This window comes from Vulpes lagopus, chromosome 2, assembly GCF_018345385.1.
Source record: "Vulpes lagopus strain Blue_001 chromosome 2, ASM1834538v1, whole genome shotgun sequence".
Taxonomy (NCBI): domain Eukaryota; kingdom Metazoa; phylum Chordata; class Mammalia; order Carnivora; family Canidae; genus Vulpes; species Vulpes lagopus.
Genome location: NC_054825.1, coordinates 109,970,166 through 109,992,929, shown reverse-complemented (window position 1 = coordinate 109,992,929; position 22,764 = coordinate 109,970,166).

Below are 22,764 nucleotides of genomic sequence, written 5' to 3'. Positions count from 1 at the left end.
TTATAGTGGTGTCACTCAAATGTTTATAGTAACACTCATGTACCTTGCTACAGAACAAGTGACCAAATCTATAGAAACTTACTGCCAGTTATATAATATGATTACTCTGAAAACATGTGCAACTAATAGGCTGATATTAACATCATCCACATTTGATAATGTATTGGACTTATTTTACAAAAAGAAAATGTATCCAGATTAGTCATATAACACATTGATTCATGTTAGTTCAGCAGTGATTGAATCAATAAGATATTCGTTTAAAGTTAAAATATTTTTTTTATCTCAAAATAGTCTTTTGTAACATAACTTATTATTAACAATATTTTATGCATTTGTGGTGATAAATATAAAAATATGGAACTCTAGACATTTTTACTAAGTTATTTGAGTTATATTTTAAACTTTACTTAAATTCTAATAAGAATATTTGTCAGTCTATCTGCTTATATGATAAAAATTTCAAAAATCAATCCTGTATCTTTTACTTCATCTGTATTAGCTGTTTCCTAAGCCAGTAAAAGAAGCTAGCTAGCACCAGAAGAAGGAAGGCAAAGAGGGTTGAAGGGGAAGGGGATGGAGGATGAGCGGAGAAGGGGAGAAGGAAGGAGAAGATGGTTGACGTGACAAAACAGATGTGTTCTCAACAATGTCTTTGCCATCTGGAAAGGATTAGAGAGGATATCTTCACCCTTCAAAAAAACTAGCTAAACTGGTACCGTGTTTTGACAAAGGAAATTGTGACACTGAAGATCATAAAAGCTGATCCAAATGGGACTTGGTAGAAATATTTTTTAAATTATTTAATAGTCATACATTTTTGGACAAATTTATACTTGCAAACTTTAATATGAGAAAATCTTGACTTGGTGAGAAATAATGGTTTCCAAAGGACACAGAGGCAGAAGCTATAATTGGTTAAAAGTTAAAGTGATTGAAAATGGCAAGAGGAGAAAACAGTGAAGGCAATTGAAGTTGATCCAGAGAAAGAGCATAAGAAATGAAGGTGATAGGTAAGAGATGGAAAGTGGGATAGTCAATAGAATAGACAGTATTTTTTTAAAGGTAGAAACTCAAAAGAGAAACAACAGATGATGAGTAGCAGCTAGTGCCATTGAAGAAACATCAGCATTCATGGTGTATAGTTCATTGCTTTTACTTTTTATTTTTGTTCCTTTTGTTTGCTATTGGAGAAAAGAATTCTAAAAAAAATTATAACTTGCACTGTTATCTTTCAAATGGTTAGGGAAGAGGTATTTGATCTAATGAGTATTTCCAGGGTGATTGCTTGGTTGTTTAATAATAGATAAAGTAAGAAAAGTAAGTTATCAAGCATCTACATAAAAATCATGTATACTTAAAGAGTTAAATGTAAAGGGTGAATATATAAAAAAGGAAAAACGCATTTTGTAGCATAAACACATTGGAAAACTGATAAAGGGGAAATGAAAGACTATAGGAAAATTAAAGTTCTATACATTTAAAAAGAGTAGAGATAAAAAACAAATACAAACTGTCATCAATTATTATAATACACAATATATCTCCGTGTGTATATACATATAATTTTAATAGGAAGATATTGGAGCATAAATATAATACAAAATAAATATAACAAAGGTTGAAAATATTTAAGCAGATTGATAATTTTACTTTATTTTTTAAAAAGATTTTATTTATTTATTTGAGAGAGAGAGAGTGAGCCAGAGTTAGAGAGCACACAGGCAGGGAGAGGGGCAGAGGAAGAAGCAGACTCTCCACTGAGCAGGGAGCCTGATGTGGGGCTTAATTCCAGGACCCCAAGATCATGACCTGAGCCAAAGGCAGACACTTAACCAATTGAGCCCCTCAGGCACCCCCCAAATTGAAAATTTTAGAAAGGAGAGAATCAAATTCCACTTTACCATTTACTGAAATGTTTTCCCTAACAATATAAACAGATATGGAAGGCATATAGAAAATACATATTTTTATAATTTCAGAGATACATGATGGGTAGTATAAGTATATATTATTTATTTTATTATTGTATTAATTTTATTATTATAATTAATATATACCCAAAGCTTTAAAATTATTCACAAAAGAATGTCATAGCTATACACTTATCCTAAGGAAACATGAAGGATCTGTACAAATATTTTACTACACATAAATTAATCACAATTTTATTCAAAATTTTTATAAAATGGAAACAAAGCATTCCAATAATGTGAGGGTGTTCAAATAATTTTATCCATATGATAGAGGAGAAAAGTCACTTTAAAAATGTATTTGAAGGTGACACCTGGGTGGCTTAGCGGTTGAGTGTCTGCCTTTAGCTCAGGGCATGGTTCTGGAGTCCCAGGATCGAGTCCTACATCGGGCTCCCTGCGGAGAGCCTGCTTCTCCTTCTGCCTATGTCTCTGCCTCTTTCTTTGTGTCTCTCATAAATAAATAAAATCTTTTTAAAAATGTATTTGAGGGTTATTTAATGAAATTGGGAAAGTTTTCATAGATTATAATATTTTTGAAGGGAAAGACTAATCCTATTTTCTGGAAAATAAGGAATGTATTATATGTGTTAAAAAGAGAGTTAAGGAGCATGTCTGAAATCTTAAGATGAGATGAATATAAAAGGAATATTTCAATATCAAAAAAAGAGAAAGGTATTGCTTTTCTGTGGCTAACTAAACCCTGACTTGGAGCGTTCTTCTCAGTGTGGTATCCAAGTTTTCCAAAATAATGTCATAATGTTTTTGATTTGTTTTGATTTTCATTGGTGGTTACTACAGGAAGTTTTTTTTTCTATTAGATGCTTATTCTGAGAAGTAAGATAACTTCTGCTAATGTAATATGTCCAAAAATACTAGAAGAAGGATTTTTTCCCCCTAGCTTAAAATGTTAGCAAATCTCCAGCCTAATTCCAGGAATAAGTGATTAGTGTTGTGCTTACCTTCTGGCTGACCTCTTAGTGACTGCTGTTGGCGATATTATACCCGTGGCATTTATTAGGTTCTTAACATAGAATTTATTCTCTAGTTATTCTATGCATTAAATATCACTTAAATAAAGGATCCTTGCACTAATAGATCTTATTAACCAATATTCAGGAATTCATCTTTATTATTCACACTGAAATTAGAGGTTCTGAAAACACTTCTCCTCCAAAATGATAAATGAATTTTGACAACCTTTTCACTATGGAAATGCCACAAGAAGCATTCTAGGTGTCCTGAACAGTGTGGTCTCTGTCAACTTTCTGTTCACTCTGTGATCTTAGACAAGTTATTAAACCAATCCTTTCCATTCCTGTCACTACTCAGTAAGACTCAGCTGCAGTTTTTCCTTATTTTTTTTTCAAAACCACACATGTAATACTCATTAGGTCCAGGTATTATTCAAAACCCTTTGCAAATAGTATCTCAACTAATGCTGGTAACAACTCTATGGTGCTATCTTTATTATTATTATACCCATTTTACAGTCATGGACAATGAGGAAATAGGAAAGATATGGAGGTGCCCATAGTCACACACCTAGGAGGAATCTGTGTTACCTGGCACAAAATATACAATATTCTGTTCTCCAAGGAAAAGGGTGTTTAGGAGAGGGCTCACCAAGGAGGACTTCTCTACTGGACAGTCACAAGTGGAGGCTACAGTTCCTGGGGGGGGGGGTGTTGGAGGGAAGGGTATCGGGGGCAGATTAATCAAGTGGAACAGGATTATCATGAAGAAAAGACCCCTTCTTCTCCATGCTGCATTCTTTGTTCTATTTTATCTTTTTCATAACCAAATAGGAAGTCATATATGCCTTCTCTCCACTCACATCCATTCCCCTCAGAAGCACTTTAAACCCAGGATATTGAAAATCACAATTATCATCACGATTGGTGACCCCATATACATATACATACACATAAATGTGCCTCCTGCACTTCATCTGCCAGTGGGCAGCACCGTCAGTCACCCGACCACTCAAGCTGGAATCCAAGTGGGATCGTCCCCTACTGTGCTCCATCCTTCACCCTCTGCATCCGGTGAGTCACCAAGTTCTACTGATTCCACCTCCTGAATATCTCTCATGTCCACCCACTGTGATCAAGATTGATAGAGTACCCCTACCCCCCACCCCGCCCAAGTCTTACTGATGTGGATGTTGGTTGTGAGCATAACACCCCGCAAGGAGGCCCAACTCCCTTCGTCGCAGGAAATGCTCTGCCCTGTTCCTAATGCACATGCTTAAGCCCAGCTGGCATGTCTTCCCAGCCAGAAGTAGAAGAGTTTTAGTGACTTGACATGTTCTGATTTTACCTAAAAGATGTGAGATAATCATTCAATTGCCTAAATGCTTATAATAATTTTTATGCATTATGTTTTCATAGGTATTCCTTTAGTTTTTGGTCTCTGTAGATGGTATGGAGCATTTCTTTGAATGATTTATTTATAGCCAATTCCTTCCACAGCAGCACCAGCCTACTACTATCTTTCCTGGCCAACTTTGTTTCTACGGGAAGTTGGAAAGAAATATACTTTCTTCCTGAGAAGTGTGTTTGCTTAAAAAACACAGGCCTTAGCTGGAAGATTGCTAAGTGCGCACTGCCTTTTTGGTTCTCTCCACCGGGCCTCAAAGCAGAGCAAATCAATTTTCCAAGGCTCCTACTGGTGTGACTTGTTGGGACTAAGAATGATGCTTCTTGTTTTTCTGAATGGTACCTGATAGCTCCCATGGCCCAGCGATCCAAAAGGTCAGAGAAGCAAGGGGAGGTGTGAACCGGGCTGTCTTGGTTTGAACCCCAGGGCCTGCAGTGATAGGGCACCAGCCTTTTGGCTTCCCTTCCCACCACCTCTACTGCTACCACGGAGCACCCTATGGATACACACTCAGGCCCATCAGCCCTGAATCCAAGGATTCTGCTGTCCTGAGTTGACACCTGCAGATTTTGTAATGACAGTAAATCTACGGTTAAGCACCTGAATTCCGAAGGAAAACACTAGCCTACCACCCTTTGCCGACTATTCAGACTGCATCTACATCACTCCCAGGTATTGCTGCCAAGAGATCTTGCCTATTGGGGAACAACCCGAAATGACCTACTACAAATTCCTCCGCAAGCACATTTACCCAAATGCCTTCCCTCCGTGCACTGCTGTAGCTGGCCTTCATTTGCATCCAAAATTTACCTTCCTTTCTCTTTCTCGAGTCTGGCCCTGCTTCTTTTTGAGGACTTGGTTGTTAAAAATTGAAATTGCCAGACATGTCGTATTTTAAATTTATACCAGAGCTCCTTAAGAAAATGCTTTCTGCATGCCTAAGCACGAGGAGTGCACAGTTTTCCCATGGCACCTTTGTTCAGACATTCTCCTTTGCTCCGGAGTTTTATGACAAGATCCCTGGTTTCTGTGGGAGCTGTGAAAATTCTAGTAAATGCCATTACCCAGGAGAATGTCTTCCCAAGTTATAAATCAGTCATATGAAGAAAGAAGTCCTCCTTGGCCAAGATGTGGATGTATGATTGATGGCTCACCACTGCTCCCCCTGTGACTTTCCATTACAGGCTCTCTGCAGTAATACCAGCGGGTAGGGGGTGCCCATCAGATATGTCCATCAGACACTAAGGTATCAGAGCAGGGGGGCCCACTGGGGAAAGAGTTCACACAGTGTGTGTCTCTCAGCAACACCTTTCCATCGTGTTAATTAATAGTAGGCAGTTCATTGACAAAGAAGAACAAAACAAAAGTAAAATAACACTTAAATCACCACTAAAGAATACATTTCCTCTCCTTTAAGGGCATCCAGGAAATGAAATAGTTGTGCACTTCAGCTTTTCAATAAGAAGTATTTCCAGTTTGAAACTGCCTTGTTTATTTACTATTTACAGCAGCCTCTCTCTCTCTCTCTCTCCTCTGCCAACATTAATCTGAGTTAGTTCATGTATGAATCATTGGCAGGTTTTTAGGATGCCACACAGATGCATATGGCCTGTGGAATATCTACAAAGAAGCTGGTACATGCCACAAGATCCTAAATGCAGGCTGTTTTCCCCAATGAGCACAAAGTATTTAAAGCAGGCTATAAAATTGTCACAGTTTATAAATCAGTGAAATTAGTGCTGGAGCTCATTGTATCTATATGAAAACAGCAGCATCTGTAATTGACATGCACATATTCTATAAGGGGCAATATGGAGTTATTTGTGTGACCAACTGGTATGTTGCAGCTTGATTCCAGCAACAATTCACTATGTAAAAACTACCCAATTTTACACGAGTGCTTTCACCAGAGAACCAACATTTTCATTGGAATTTAAATTAGAATTTACCCAGATGTGGAACTGCAGGTACCTAAACTTATTAGCTCTAATACAAAGAGATATGACGAAATTGCACATGTTAAAAATTAGAAAGACTCCCTTTGTTCTTGTTACATGGAAAAGTTTGTTGGTATTTTTGTAACTTCACCTTTTGTCTGCTTCCCACTAAAATCTGGTTTAATCAGTATTTATTGCAAATGGGGGAGCCCTAAACTCTTAAATTTTACCTATATTTTACAATCCAACTAAGATACTTACACTCTTTAAAAAGATGCTATCTGGAGCAATGATGCAAGAAATCTTAGAATCAAGCTTTCAATAGGGAAAAACCACACATGTGTAATTGGTTGCTTATAATTGAGCCACAGAAGTATCTAATACACATCTACTTCTCTGTACGGGACTGATTGGAGCCTAAAAAAATCGTATATCTCTAAGTGTTACATTGAATATCTCTTTTTTTTTTCAAACTCATATTGTAAAACTAGAGATTGTTTTACTATAAATTATTCCGTTTCCATAAAAGTGGAAGATGCTTAAAAATAATGATGCCTGATAATGCATCTATTTAAAGAAAGTGAATGTTGTCAAGGAAAAAAACACCATCAATAATCAAAACATACAATGTAAATGTTGAGATGATAATTATGTAAGATGCTACAACAGCAAGGTATAAATCTGTGTCTTGCTGTTTTAGGCATAACTGGAGCTGAAGATGTAGGTATATGGGTAATCCGAGGAATGTCTTGGCTCTCCTACTGACTTCAGGTATATTAACAATTCCTCTCTCTTGTCTCTCTTTTTAAGATACATCTTTCACTTACTGATGAGCTTATTTTGGTAAAACATTAAGTTATCTCTTAGCACATGATGGTGTATATACCTTTTTATTGGTAAGCCACTTATATAGGATTTTCATAATTTTAAATCAATGGATTTTTAAAAATCCAGAAAATGAATCTACTTTCAACTGTGTTTCCTCTTCAGAGTTCTTCTTCCTATATCTGATTCATCAGTTCAGGCACAGCTCATCATGTCTGTGCGGGTTCTTCCTATGACATAGAGTTCTAAAGATTAACAAGGGTTTTGTGAAAATATGCCATGGTACTCTAGAACCAATTTTCCACATTTGAATGGTTATGATAGATTTTTCTGCCTTAACTATCCCTAGATTGTGACAAATAGGAGAAATCAAGGAGTTATATACTTTATTGAAGATGAAGTAGAAGAAAATGTGAAATGGCCTGGAGTGGGAGCTTATTTTTGCTTGCTTGGCAATCCCCAACCCCTCACATGAAGCTGTCTTCCTGTGCCTGAACAGGTGAAGATGTACAGCCTGGGAGCAGCCAGCAGCCCTGTGAACTGCAGCCACTATAATTAAGGAACAATGACCTAACTGGATCCTTAATTGAGTGCTATTCACAGTATATTTCTTTAGTTCAACCACTCTCCCATTCTGTCAAGTCAATATTCCACAACTTCTCTTCAAAATTTCAACATCTTCACTCATTATCTCTCTGCAATCATGACCTTACTTCCTAACTCATTGGGGGGAAAAAATGGAAGAAATAAGAAGAGGACTTCCATAACCTCCCACCACATTGACCCATCATTCACCTTATCTCCTCTCTCTGACTGAGCTCTCTGTGCTCCCAGCTATGGTCAGATGCTCTAATTATGTGCCAGACTCCATCCACTCTCACTTACTCAAGATCATCACTTCAGCCATCCTCTCCTGCTTAGTCATTTTCCCCAAGTTTGCTGAATGTTTCCTATCAGCACTCAAACATTATTTCTCTGAAGTTGAAAGTAACCAACAAAACCCTTACTTGATCCCATTACCTCAGTATGCACTCCATTTCTTTCTTTCACTTTACAGTTAAACCCTTTAAAATAGTTGCACTGATGGGCTACTTCGGATTCTGCACCTCCCATTATCCTTGAACCAACACCAGTCCAGCTTTTGCCAAACTCTCCCCTCATAACTGATGCATTGAACATTTGTAAATATTTTTGTATACAAATAGTAGAACTCTACCTATATAGCTATTTCTATCTTTAGAAGCCATAATATTAAATTATACTTAATACATATTAAATAATTGGTATTTTAGAATTTTAATATTTGACAACTTAATATTACAAATAATATTTGACATTATTTGAATCTAAGATTCAAACTTCATCTCACTTAACTCCTTCTGTACCTGACTTTCAGGACATCGAATTATCCTAGCTTTATTCTTACCTCATTGGCCATTCATTTTCAGCTTCTTAGCCAATTTATCCTCATCTTCCTAACAATTTAATTGGAGTGATTCAGGGCTTGCTTGCTACAATCTCTTCTTTACCAAAACGTGATGATTTAATCTAATCTCATATTTCTTACTATAACCTAAATTTCTGTTTCCAACCTGGATGTCTGTATTGAATTCCAGACTTAGACATATCCAGCTGCTTTTTCAATATTCCATTTGAAATATGAATATGATTTTCAAATTTAACATACCCCAAACTGAACTCTTGATCTTCTCTGTGTCAAAATACATTCCTCTTACAGTGTTCTCTATACTCTCCCAGATTTTTTTAGACTAAAAATTTTAGTAATTATTGACTGATCTCTTTTTCATACCACCACCAATATTAGTATAATGACCTGAACAACCATCATTTCCTAGTTGGATATGGAAATCATCTCCTAGCTGTCCGCCTGACTTCCACACTTGTCCCTCTATAGTTTATTCTCAAGACATCATCCAGAATATTGTTTTAAAATATAGGTTTGTAGGGCAGCCCTGGTGGCTCAGCAGTTTAGCGTAGTCTTCAGCCCAGGGTGGGATCCTGGAGACCTGGGATCAAGTCCCACGTTAGGCTCCCTGCACGGAGACTGCTTCTCCCTCTGCCTGTGTCTCTGCCTCTCTCTCTCTCTCTCTCTCTTTCTCTCTCTCCCTCCCTCTTTCTCTCTCTCATGAATAAATAAATTTTAAAAATATATATAGGTCTGTAAAAACACTATGGACATTGAAAGGATGATAAAGGAATAGTATGAACAACTCTATGCTACAAATCTGATAATCTAAGCAAAATGAACTCATTTTTTTAAAAGATACAGTTTGCCAAAATCCACATAAGAAGAAATAAACCATCCAGATAGGCCTATAAGGTCTATTAAAGAAGTTGAATCAACAATTAATAACCTTAAAAAAAGGAGCCATGCCCAGATGGATTCACTAGTAAATTCTACCAAATACTTAAGGAAGAAATTATACAAATTCCCCACAATCTCTTTTAGGCACTAGAAGAAGGGGAAATATTCTCTAAGTCATCTGTGAGGACAATATTATATTAACACCAAAACTAGACAAAGACATCACGAGAAAGAAAACTACATAGATGCAAAAATTCTCAATGAGAAATTAGGAATTGAATCCAACAATGTTTAAAAGAATTATATATCATGACCAAGGAGGGTTTATTGCAGATATGCAAAACTAGTTTAATACTTGAGAGTCAAATAATGTAATTAATCACACCAACAGAATAAAAAAGAAAACTAATATGATCATATAAAAAGATGCAAAGAAAACCAAAATCCAATACTCATGATGAAAATTTCTAGTAAACTGAGAAAAAGAGGAGACTTCCTTGACTTGATCAAGACTACCTGGAAAAAAATCCACAGACAACATCATTCTTTATGGTGAGAAACTCAAAACTTTCCCACTAAGATCAAGTACAAGACAAAAATGTCTCCTGTCACAACTTCTTTCCAACATCATACTGGAAGTTCTAGCTAGTATAATAAGGCAAGTAAAAGAACCAAAAAATATACAGTTTGGGAAGGAAGAAATAAAATTGTTTTTGTTAACAGCCAATGTGGTCATCTATGTGAAAAAGCTGAAAGAATTAACAAAAAAATTCCTGGATCTAATAAGTGACATAGCAAGGTTGTAGGATATAAGGTAATAAAAAGCCAACTGTCTTCCTATATACCAGCATGAACAAGTGGAATTTGAAATAAAAAACATGATGCCATTTACATTAGCACCACTCAAAATGAAATAATTAGGAATAAATCTAACAAAACATATGTGAGATCTATATAAGGAAAAATATAAACTAATGAACAAAATCAAGAAACTAAAGAAATGGAGAGATATTCCATTTTCACAGCTAACAATAGTCAATATTGTCAAGATTTCAGTTCTCTGAGCTTCCCTTTAGTTCAACTTGATCTGTAGACTCTGTGCAATCCCAATCAAAATTGCAGCAAGTTATCTTGTGGATACTAACAAATTGATTTTAGAGTTTATATGGAGAGTCAAAAGACCCAGAGTAGCCACATAATATATTGAAGGAAAAGAAAGATTTTGGAGTTTGAGGATCTGGCACTAACTGACTTTAAGACTTACAAAAAAGCAACAGTAAACAAGGCAGTGTGATATTGGTGAAAGAATAGACAAATAAGTAGATGGGAAAAAAATAGAAAGCCCAGAAATAGACCCACAAAAATGTAGTCAGCTGATGGTTTTTTACAAAGGAGCAAAGACAATACAAAGGAGCAAGGATACTTTTTTCAACAAATGGTGCTAGAACAAGTGGACATCTATGCACACAGACAAACATGCACACATGTAAATGAACCTAGACACAGACCTTAGATCTTTTACAAAAATTAACTCAAAATGGATCACAAGCTTAAAAGTAAAGGCAAATCTATAAAACTCTTAGAACATAAGGTAAAACCTAGATGAGTTTAGGTATAGCAATCACTTTTTAGACGTAATACCAAAGACATGATCCATGAAAAAAATAATGGATAAGCTAGACTTCATTAAAATAAAAAAAAATGTTCTGTAAAAGATAATCACAAAAGAATGTGAAGATATATCATAGACTTGGAGAATATATTTGCAAAATATACACCTGGTAAAGTACTATTATACCACATATACAAAGAATACTAAAATGAAACATTAAGAAAACAAATAACTCTGATAAAATATGGGCCGAAGACTCTGACACCTCAACAAAGAAGATATGGAAATGGATGGAAAATAAGCAAATAAAAAGGTGCTCCACATCATATGTCAACAGGGAGATGCAAATTAAAACAAAAATGAGATACCACTAACACCTATCAGAATGACCATAATCTAGAACCCTGACTACATCAAAAGCTGGTGAGGATGTGGAACAATAATTCTCATGCATTGCGGGTGTGAATGCAAAATTGTACTGCCATATTGGAGGACAGTTTGCCAGTTTCATTCAAAATTAACATACAATCCAACAATCATGCTCCTTGGTATTTACCCAAAGGAGTTGAATACTTCTAGATGTTTATATCAGCTGTATCAATAAATGTCAAAACTTGAAGTAAACAAGATATCCTTTAGTAGGCTAATGGGTAAATTGTGGTACATGTAGACAATGGGATATTATTCAGCACTAAAAGGAAGCAAGCTATCAAACTATGAATAGACATATGTATTACCAGGTGAAAGAAGCCAATCTGTAAAGGGTACAGAATATAGGATTCCAGCTATATGTTATCCTGGAAAAGGCAAAACTATGGAGATAGTAAAAAGGTCATGGGTTACTGGATAACTAGGCAGAGCACAGATGACTTTTAGGGCAATGAAAATACTTTGTATGATATCATAATGATGGCTACACATCATTATACATTTGTCCAAATCCAGAGAATGTACAGCATCAACAGTGACCCTTACTATAAACTATAGAGTTTGAGGGATTATGATGTGTCAATGTAGATACATAAATTATAATGAATGTACCATTCTGGTGAGGGCTTTTGATAATGGAGGAAGCTATGCTTGCGTGGAGGCAGGAGGTATTTGGAAAATTTCTTTGCCTTTCTTTTAATTTTGTTGTGAACCCCAAACTGCTCTAAAAATATAAATTCTTAATTTAAAAACATGTAAATTTGAGCCTGTCATTCGGTTACTTAAAGTTTTCTATAGTTGTCCCATCTTATTTTACTTTATTTGAATTAAAGCTAAAATATGTACAATAACCTACAACAGCCAATACCTATATCATCAGGTCAGATGATACAACTCTGGCCTCAAATCTTATCCCTCTCCCTTTTGCTCACTCTGTTCCAGCCTCAATTGCTTCCCTACTATACCTTAAAGGTCAGACATAGTTCTCAGATCATTGAACGTGATTTCATCTGCCTAGAATACACTTCCCAGATGGCCTACATGCAGCTCTGTTATAATTCCTTCATGTCTGTGATAGAATGACCCTCAAATATGGCTATATCTCACTTGCTGGAATTTGTGAATATGTTATCTTATGTGGAAAAAGGGACTTTGCAGATGTAATTAAATTAAACATCTTGAGATAGAAAGATTATCTTGTATTTATCTAGATGGGCTGTTTAATCTAATCACAAAGATCCTTAGAGAGAGTCAGTTGGAGTCAGAGAAGGGCACATGACAATGGAACAGATGTCACGAAAAGGTCTGAAGATGCTGTTATTGGCTTTGAAGATGAAGAGGCCTAATGCCAGAGAATGTAGGCAGCATCTGGAATCTGGAAAAGGCAAAGAAGTGGATTCTTCACTAGGGCTTCTGGAAGGAACAGCCCTGCTGAGAGCTGAAAACTTTAGCCGAGTGAAACTGGTTTTGGACTTCTGATTTTTAGAACTATAAAAATATAAATTGGCACTCCTTAGGCTGGAACGTTTGTAGTAACTTGTTATAGCAGCCATAGGGAACTGATGCAAATTATTTGTTGAGAAGCCATATTTTCCATGAAACCTTTTGTTACTACTCCACTTAAAATTACAAATGCTTCTTCCACTTTCCATACCTTATTTCCATACTTTCTTTTTCTTTTGTCACTTTTTACCATCTGACATTTTGTTTATTCTCTTTCTCCCCATTCCACTAGAATCTGCATATCCATGAGATCAAAAGTACTATTGAGTTATTGCCCTTTTGCCAGCACCCAGAATAGGACCAGGTTCATATGCTTGCTCAGACTGTGTCTGTTGTGTAAATGATGAATAAGGAAGCAGAAGGAAATTGTGTCTATTAGTCCATTGAGTAGAGAGCCATTGCTTTTCCTTCCTCTATACTGCTGCCTCGTTTGTCATTGTGGATACTTCTCTGGGCTCAGCAATCTTCTGTCTGTAGCTTTGTAATGGCACTTGGTGCATCGTTTTGTATTTAGTAATTTGCATTCTGTCTTCATATCAACTCTGGAAGAGCAGGGCTATGTTCATCTTTGTAGTACACATAGAAGCACAATGCCAGGCACATAGTAGAGTATCCAAGTGTGATCAGCTGATGCAAAAGCAACACTGTTAGCATTCATGGAAAAAAGGCAATGCAGTCTATCAGAGAGATTCCCTCAACTTAGAAATCAAGTGTGGCTTTTTACCAATTCCTATCTAATATTCTAAAAAATTTACAAAACCTTTCTGGGCTTGCTTTGCATTAACTATAGTATGAACCCCTAACTCATGGGGTTATTAAAAGGTTGAAGTGAATGAGTATATAGGATATTTCTCTGTGAATTATAAAACATTATAAAATTACAAACTTATAATATCCCTATATCAAGTAGGAAAGAATGTCATGTCTGGAGAGGGATGTCTCCTTTTTATAGAAATGTTTCTAGCTTCTTAATCAATCACACACACTACCATGGTCTTAACTTCCACCCATTAAGTGGCAACAATCAAATCTAGATCTCCATTCCTGAGGTTTTCTCTTGAGTTCAGGAATAGACATACACTCTATTCACTAAATGAAGTTGTGAAAGTCAGAAAGGCTGAAATGCAGCCCATTTGCATCGACCAGCTCAATACTCTATTGAACAAATCTTTACTATGAACTAAAATGTGCCAGGTAATCTGTTGTGGGCAATAAAATGTCCTATCATGGCCATTTGTGCTTCAGAAAGATCACTCAATAGCTTTGTGGAAGTTGGATTTAAGGGCCAAGCCAAAAGCATAAAGGTTACTAAGGGACTCTTACAGTAATCCAAAGAAGAGATGATAGCTCTGCTATCTAGAAGCATCCTTAATATGGGTTTAGTGGAGTTAATTACACTTAAGAAGCTGAGAAAATAAAGTATACAGATATATTGTTTAGTTGTGTAAGTGATGCAAAAGAGGAATTAAAAAATCACTCCCACAATTCTGGCTTGGGTGACTAGATGGTTAGTGAATTTTAGCTACAAGAAAAAACGCAGAAGGTACTGGTTAGAGAGAAAGTTTAATATACGACAAATTGTTTTGCCAGGTTGACTTGAGGCATCTCAGAAGCATGTACAATGATCCACTGATATTTGGAATGTGGATAAATGATAGGGCTTTTACATGTTTTCCTAAAGCATTGCTGAGCTAACTCATACAAGCAAGTCCTGAGTTTTGATGAGTGAAGTAGACATTTTCCTCTAAGTCATCGCATGGAAACACCCAAGTGTTAGAGAATAAAATTGGAGAAGTGACCTTATCCTCTTGAGTGATTTGTTAAAATACATTTAGTGTCCAGTGGCAGATTTCCATCTTTCTAGTTAATGAAGAAACTTAGGCATTAACACTCCCAAAATGCCTTTCCAACAACTCTTAGAAGCATGAAAATAACTGTCCTCTGTGAAACATTGCAAATAGAACCATCACAACACATCATAATGAAAAAGTGTGTCATATATTGATTTTCTAGCTACCACTGGATCATCATTAACACACATTGTAGATACTTTTTCTGAAATCTCATGCCATTTTCCTAGGCTAAGTGTATTTTAGAGAAGAGCTATGACAGATCTGATGTGACAAGCACTGTTTTGCAATTACTGTGTGTCTCTGACACTGACATCCTCTAATTCATACTCATGACATTCTTGTGCATATAGGATTATTAGCAATTATTTTTTAGATGAGAAAACGGAATCAATGAGCGAAGTGACAATCAAAGTAAGAATGCTGGCAACAAAGCCAACAGACTTAAGTTCAAATCCAGGCATTATCAGATTGTTTCATCTATTGGAATCTACATTTACTCATTCATATATAAGACTGTCTTATTCTGTCTAAACAACAGAAATAATTTAAAAATTAAATAGGTAATGTCGTTAATTAATATTTATTAAATAATAAATTCTGTTCACTTTCCCTTGTTACCATGTATACTATGCTGCCTTATTTCATTTCAATATAACTAAAAACCAGAAATAAATTAAACAGAATACTCTTGCTTCCAATAATAATGAAGCAGAGAAAACTAAATCATAGAATAACAAAAAATATTGGAATACACACACATATACTGCATATATGCAGTTGGTTCTCATTTTCACAGTAGTTGGGTTTTAAAAGGTTACAGTGAACACTGTACTGGTAAATACTGAATCACTTCTCAGAGGGAAAATACAGTTGAAATTCCTTCAAACTTATGGTCTTAATATTTTTGTCAACTGGCCAATACAAATATCTTGTTTTATGTATATTTGTATATTTTAGACCTTATTTAATGCATATTGTAAACTTATCATATTGAACTCATGATCAATAGCACTGTAACTACAACTATGACTCATGTCTGAAAGAAGCTTGTCTAACATGGATTTTCAAGTATAAGGCCTTCTCATACTTGGACACACTAGACAGTTTTTCAGTATCATAGTTGGGGGCCATTTTAAACAATGAAATCACTGACAGAGAGCACAAAAATGCAAAACAAACAAACAAACAATTAGCAAACCCCATCATGGCACTAAACAGACCATCATGGCCACTTGTTTACACTATGTGAACTAGAACAGGAAGGCAGACCATTGCCTTGTACAACCTCAGCAGGGAGCTTGTACATTGGTGACTCAATTTTTCTGCCATCCTACACATGTCCATTAAATGACCATGAAAGCACTATGAGTATTGACTTTGAGTTACAAATACATTTTAGCAAGCAGATGAATTTGCAAATATAAAATATATAAATAATAAGGACAACTATATATATGTATATATATATGTATATATGTTTTTACATCCAGAAAAAAATGTTTTTTTTTTTTTTAAGAAGAAAAGGCACTATCAGTCACATAAGAGCTGAGAGAAGTTATTGACAGCAGAACTATACTGCAATAAACACCAAAGGGAGTCGGCTAGGCTGAATAAAAAGAATGACATATGGAAGTATCCCCATGGGTATAATACTAAAAGGATTAATATTTAGTAATTTTTAAAAACAATAGAAGTAAAGACATGTTCATGCATAAAAACCATTTAACTTAATTATCTTCTGTCATACATAAATATTCAATTTTTATAAGTTATATAGATTTGAAAAAGGTAATAAAATCCCAGAGAGAAAGGAAAAAGAAATTCTCAGAAGCAGACTCAAAAGTGACACAAAATTAGAAATGTAAGATAAGGTTTTAAAAATAACTATGATTGCCACATTAAAGGCTAATGGGAAAGGTAGACAAGAAGCAAGATCAAGTGGGTAATTTCAGCAGAGATTGAAACTAAATACTAAATCAGGTTGAAATTATGGAAATCAAAAACAGGGTAGTTTTAGAGGAGATGAAGAATGTTTTCAATTGGCCTTTTGGTTGATTCCACACAGCCTAGGAAAATAATGAGTGAGCTTGAACATGACTGAAATTCAAAGAGAAAGAAGGGAAAATAAAAATAACAGGGCTATGGGGGGAAGGGAATAATTTCATACACATGTAATGGAGTTGCAGCAGGAAAAGGAAAGAGAAGAAATATTTGAAAATTTAAAGACCAGAATTTTCTAATGTTAATGACAAACAACAGACCATAGATCTGAAAAACTATGAGAATACAAAGCAGGGTCATGGCAAATTCTCCTAACTAAGCATATCATATTTACAACGCTGAAAACCAAAGTACAGAAGATAACCTCCAAGGCAGCCAGAGGGTAAAGCCACAGGAAAGGGGTACTTTATCCATAGAGGATTATAAGAAAACTATTTGTCAGAAACTATACATACAAGAAGATGATGGAAGGACATTTTAAAGTGCTAACAACAAAAGAAACTGCCAACTGGAATTTTGTTCCCAGAAAAAATACCCTTTCAAAGACATAAATACCTGAACAAACAAAAGTGGAAGACAGCAGACTTTATCTATAAGACATGTTAGCAGAAGGTTTTCAGGGAGGAGAAATATGCTAAATGTCAGAAATTTGAATCTTCACAAAGAGTATCAGAAAGCATCTCAATGAGGATGAAATAACTTCATTTTAACTGCTCTAAAAAAAAATTAGCTACCATAAGCAATATGGGGAATAATGTGCTTCATGTTTGCACTGTATGTAAAACTGAAATATAAAATGAAAATAACATAAGGGATGGGAGGGGGATATAGGGAATATATTATTATAAAGTACTTGTATCACAAGTAAAACAATATAATATTATTTAATGATGAACTCCATTTACTTAAAAATGTATAATATAAAACTTAGGACAACTGCTAAAATGTTTTTTAAACAGATTTTAATAAACTAAGATTGTATAATTCATTCAGATTATTCTTGTTGAAAAGATAATATTAAGTCTCCCATAACTTCCTACACCGGAACAAGAAAAGCATATCTTTGTGCTTTATATTTAAAATAAGTCATTTGTGAGCAGTCCATTTTAAAAATGGGCTGTTTGTTTGAATATTGATGAGTTTTAATACTGCTTTATACATTCTATATACAAGTCCTTTATCAGAAATACGATTTGCAAATATTTTCTCCCAGTATTTTTATTCTGTAAACAGTGTCTTAAACACAGCAATCATTTTTAATTTTGGTGAAGTTCAATTTATATTTTTCCTACTTCTTATTTGTGCTTTTGATGTCATATCTAAAAACTCTTCTTTAACATGAGGTCATGCAGATTTTTTTCCTAGGTTTTATGTTTTCTTCCAGAGGCCTTTTGATTTTGCATTTCACATTTAATACTATGACTCATTTTGAATTAATTTTTTAACAAGATGTGAAACATATGTCAGATTTCCTTTTCTGGCAAAAGGATGCTCTGGGCGAGCAGTGGGAAGAGGTGGCACCGCCATAAACGATGGTGAGGAGAAAACTTTCAAACTTCTAATGAATGTTCCATGGCTGGTATGGCATGCTGGCATCTGGAGGATCAACAGTCACAAATCAGGTTGGATGCTTCCTGTCCTTGATCTCTTTGGGCCCACACTGAGTTTATGGTGGGAGTGTGCTGAAGCCTGAGCACAGAGCAAGAAGGCGAAGGGTGTTCCACCTCTAAGGCAAACACAGTTTTCCTTCAGTCTAAAGCAGCAGTGCATGGATGGCTGGAAGGCCTTGGGCTGGGAAAGAAAGTAGAGAAAGAGATGCTTCCAAGGCAGGGCCTTCCTTGATGCAGAGGAACTAGGAACAAGGACAAGGAAGCTGCTATGGAGGCTCTTCCAGACTGTGGTTTTCCCCAGAGGCAAAGCGGCAGAAAGTGGAAGATGAAGCAAGATTGCTGATTGCCCAGGGCCCTTACCGAAAGCAAGGTAGCAGTCTTCAAAAGCTGCAAACAGAAGCAGAGAGCATAGTGAAAACCTCAAGGCATCCTCTGGCTGGACTTGACCCATTTGCAAGGAAGCAGCTTCACAGATGCTGTCTGTAGGGCAAAGGGAGAGAGGAATCCTGGCAAGTTGCCTTCTGTCTTTCCTGAGTGCATTGCAGCAACCCTCCAAGGATGGGATGGGGCCAGAGAGCTCAAAGAAATCCTTCTGGGGCACAGCAGGCCTCCACTGTGGGTATAGTTGAGATGGAGCATGAAGGGGAAGGAGGTCTCCCATGTGCAGCCTTGTTTGGGAAGAGGAATGATAAAGGCTTGCAGAGAGCACTCCCGGGGCAGGAGGTGAACTCCCAGATAACCTCTGGGTTGTGGTTACTCACATGCTAAGATTACCAAGTGGTAACATTTACATCAATGGAAGTTGGAAGGGTCAACCTCAGAAATGGGTATAATAGCTAAGTTGTTCAAAAAGAGATCCAGAGAGTAGCAAAATCAGTCAGGAACTCAGAACCTTGGATGCTTTGACTGATTTGGTAGAAATGAAAGTGAACCACAAATGGTCCCAAGGGGCCACATCCCACAGACCATGGCCGATGATACCATCTGTAAAGGGAATGGGTGTGACACAAATGGGAGCTGAATGTTGGTTGGAATAGGACCCTCATCATACCAATAATCACAGAAAGAATATATGTGTGCCTGAATCACTGGTTCTTCAGTCAGAGAGTAAAACTGCTTTTTGAGGCATATCCATAGCTTCTTGATAGAGCACTGCTGAAATGGATGTTTTATATTGGTGGCCAAGGAACTATTTTCCTTGCATTGGATATTGCTGAAGAGAAGATTGTCTCAGTTATTGCAAAGTGCACTCATCTAGTTACATTACTTTCTAGATGAACAAAATCCTAATCTGGTGAGTTACACAGAGGTGGGAGGGCATAAAATGATTTTGCAAAATGAACATTTCCTTATATACTAAAGGGAATGCTCCCTCTGGGGCTACTGAACTTGTAAGTGGGGTTGAATTGTAGGAAAAAAAAAAGAAAGAAAGATCAAGATTATTCCCCCAAATGGCAGCAGCAAGAATAAAAGAACCCCCCAACATTCAGAACAAACTGGGTGGAAGTGTTCAGATGTTTAAATAAACATGGCACAAAAAGGGAGAGGATCGATAGAGTCACTACTACAGCTGTAATAATCACTATGAAAGACTAGCTGTCCAGCCACTTCATCAACAGCTCAAAATGATAAAAACAAGCAAACAAACAAAATCCTTGACAGCCTTGCTTAGTTTATCCTATCCTTGGGGAATGAAAAACTCTAACAATGACACGAAAAAGACATCTGCATCCCTCCAATTCCAGGGATGGTTAGTACTGGTGAGGTGAAAGGAAGGCTAATGATTCTGAGTGAGAGAATGTCAGGGTTTCTTGAGCCATCCCCCAGAAGAGGATCTGATGCCATTTGCCTTGATTTGGAGAGAGTGGTCGGGGATGGTAAACAAACATGACTGAGATTTCTGAACAGTGGTAAAGAATGTAATGCCATACTAAAACCTTCTAATTAAAAGCCAAAGAGGAATTTAACCAAATTAGGATGGTATGGTGTATGGATTTGCATCCTCCCAACAGGATGTATTATAGGAGCAGATGTGAAGTCTGAAGGGAGGGCTTTCCCATTACACAAACCACTAGGGGAAAGAGGATGCTATGCAAATCTCCTCTTCATCCGGTTTTAATTGGCTATGTTAGAGGATAGCCTAGACCATCTTGAGAGGCTCTCTTAAAACAATTTAAGATACCGGGAATCATCATGAAATTTTGGCTTTAATTAAGGGTATGTTAGATGCAGGTGTATTCATACATGCAGACTTCCTGTTTAACAGGCCTGTCTGGATTGGGAGAGAAGCTGATAGACCTTGTAGAGGACACATAGAATCTCAAGAACTGAAAAAGAAATGGTGCTTTTAATAGTAAAAGCCATGCTCACTGTGAGGTTAAAACTCATGCTGTGCAACAAGCTAAAAAGATTAGACTTCTGTGATTTGATTTGGCCAATGCTGAGTAGTGCTCTGTGGAAAAGTGGCCTGGATACAAGGAACATAAAATGTCTTCTGCGTGCCCAACTCATCACAGTATCTTTATCCTCAAGTTCATGGGCCAATTTCCCATGTTTTTTTTCAAGTGTGAGGCAGTAATCACATAATATTCTTTATTCCGGTAAAGAATATTTGGAAAACTAAAATCAGTATCAATTTACAAGTGACTCAGTGAGCTTATCTATCTGCCAATGATAGCACGAATATTTGCTGCATGTGCCTGTGCACTTCTTTGGTACACTCAAATTGAAGTATATCTGGGCTTGACTACTACCTATATGTCATTATCTTGGAAAACTAGCCCCTTTTTTTTTTTTTTCAGATTCAAAATACTTAAGTTGTCTTTATGTCTTTAAACAGTAAGTACTCGATTGTTGGGTAAGCCAGCATTGGCAGAAATGCTCTAAAGGTCTTAGAGAAATTTTCCATAGATCTACAAGTGCTAGAAATAGCTGAATTTCTTTTTGATGAGGAAAGAAAGCTGATGAAAAAGACTGTTGGCTCATATTGTTAGCATAGAAGTCATTACTTCAGAAGGAGGGGAAACGATGGTGATTTGCCTAGTAAAAAGACTTAGAAAAATAGGTAAACAAAATAGAGATAAGGGACATGGTATGCAGAAAAAGGATAAAGCACATGCATGCTGACCCAGAAGGGGCCATTAAACATGTTCCTAAAACATGTAGGTAGCTGCGAAACATGCAGATTGGCATCTAGGGCATGCAGTAGGCAGGGATCTGAAAATGCCACTAATGCCCCACCTCCCCATAGCTTGTCCTTAGGCTACTCAATCAAACACTAATCGGAGTACTTCTGTGAAGGGATTTTGCAGATGTAATTAGAGTTCCCAAGCCAGTTGACCTTACGACACAGAGATGATCCAGGTGGGCCTGATTTACTCATGCAAACCTTGTAAAAGGTAGAAAAAAAACAGATGACAGACCCTTGCTGCCCTCTTGGAAGAAAGCAAACAGCTGTTCTGTGAACTGCCTGTGGACTGGGGCTGGCTGAGAATATCCCCTGGCCGACAATCAGCAAGAAAACAGGGACCTCGGTTCCACAATTGAGGAAATGAACTCTCCCAACACCGATGAGCTTGCAAGAGGACTCAGAACCTCAGTGGAGGACATCTGATTTCAGCCTATAGACCAAGGAGAGGATCCAGCTAACCTGGAAAAAGGCTTCGGTGTAACCTTGGCTCCCCGTGACCAGGCATCTAGCACGGAGGTTGGTGGTACAAAACATGGAGATGAGATGCATGTTGCACAACAGAGGAAGGGGCATAATCTGTCCCTGGAATACCAGGACTCTCTGATCTCTCCATGTGCCATCCTGAACCTGCTGCTCTATCTTTATGAAAGCTGCACATGAATGTGCTCTGTGGGCTCTTCTGTCCTTTCAATGCCCGGACTCTATGTAATTACTAGAGTTCTAGTAATCAAGACAGGGTTCATAAATGGAATTCAACTGAGTCCAGAAATAAACACATGCACACACAGTAGCTACTTGACTTGTGACAACAGTGTCACTATAATTCTACGGGGAAAGGATGTCATTTGCAATAAATGACACATGGCCAATTGGCTATTCATATAGAAAAAGTAATATTGATTCATTCCTCACACTATGCCAAACATAAGGTTGTTAATTCAAGGGTAAAAGTTAACAACAAAAAAGGCTTTTAGAAAGTAAAATAGAATTGCATATTTATGATTTCAGGCAGGCATATATCTCAAGTAGAACACCCATCTTCAAGTAAAGAGTTGATCAATTGGGCAAAATTAAAATTAAGAATTTCTATTCCTCAAATGACACTGTTATCAAAATAAAAATG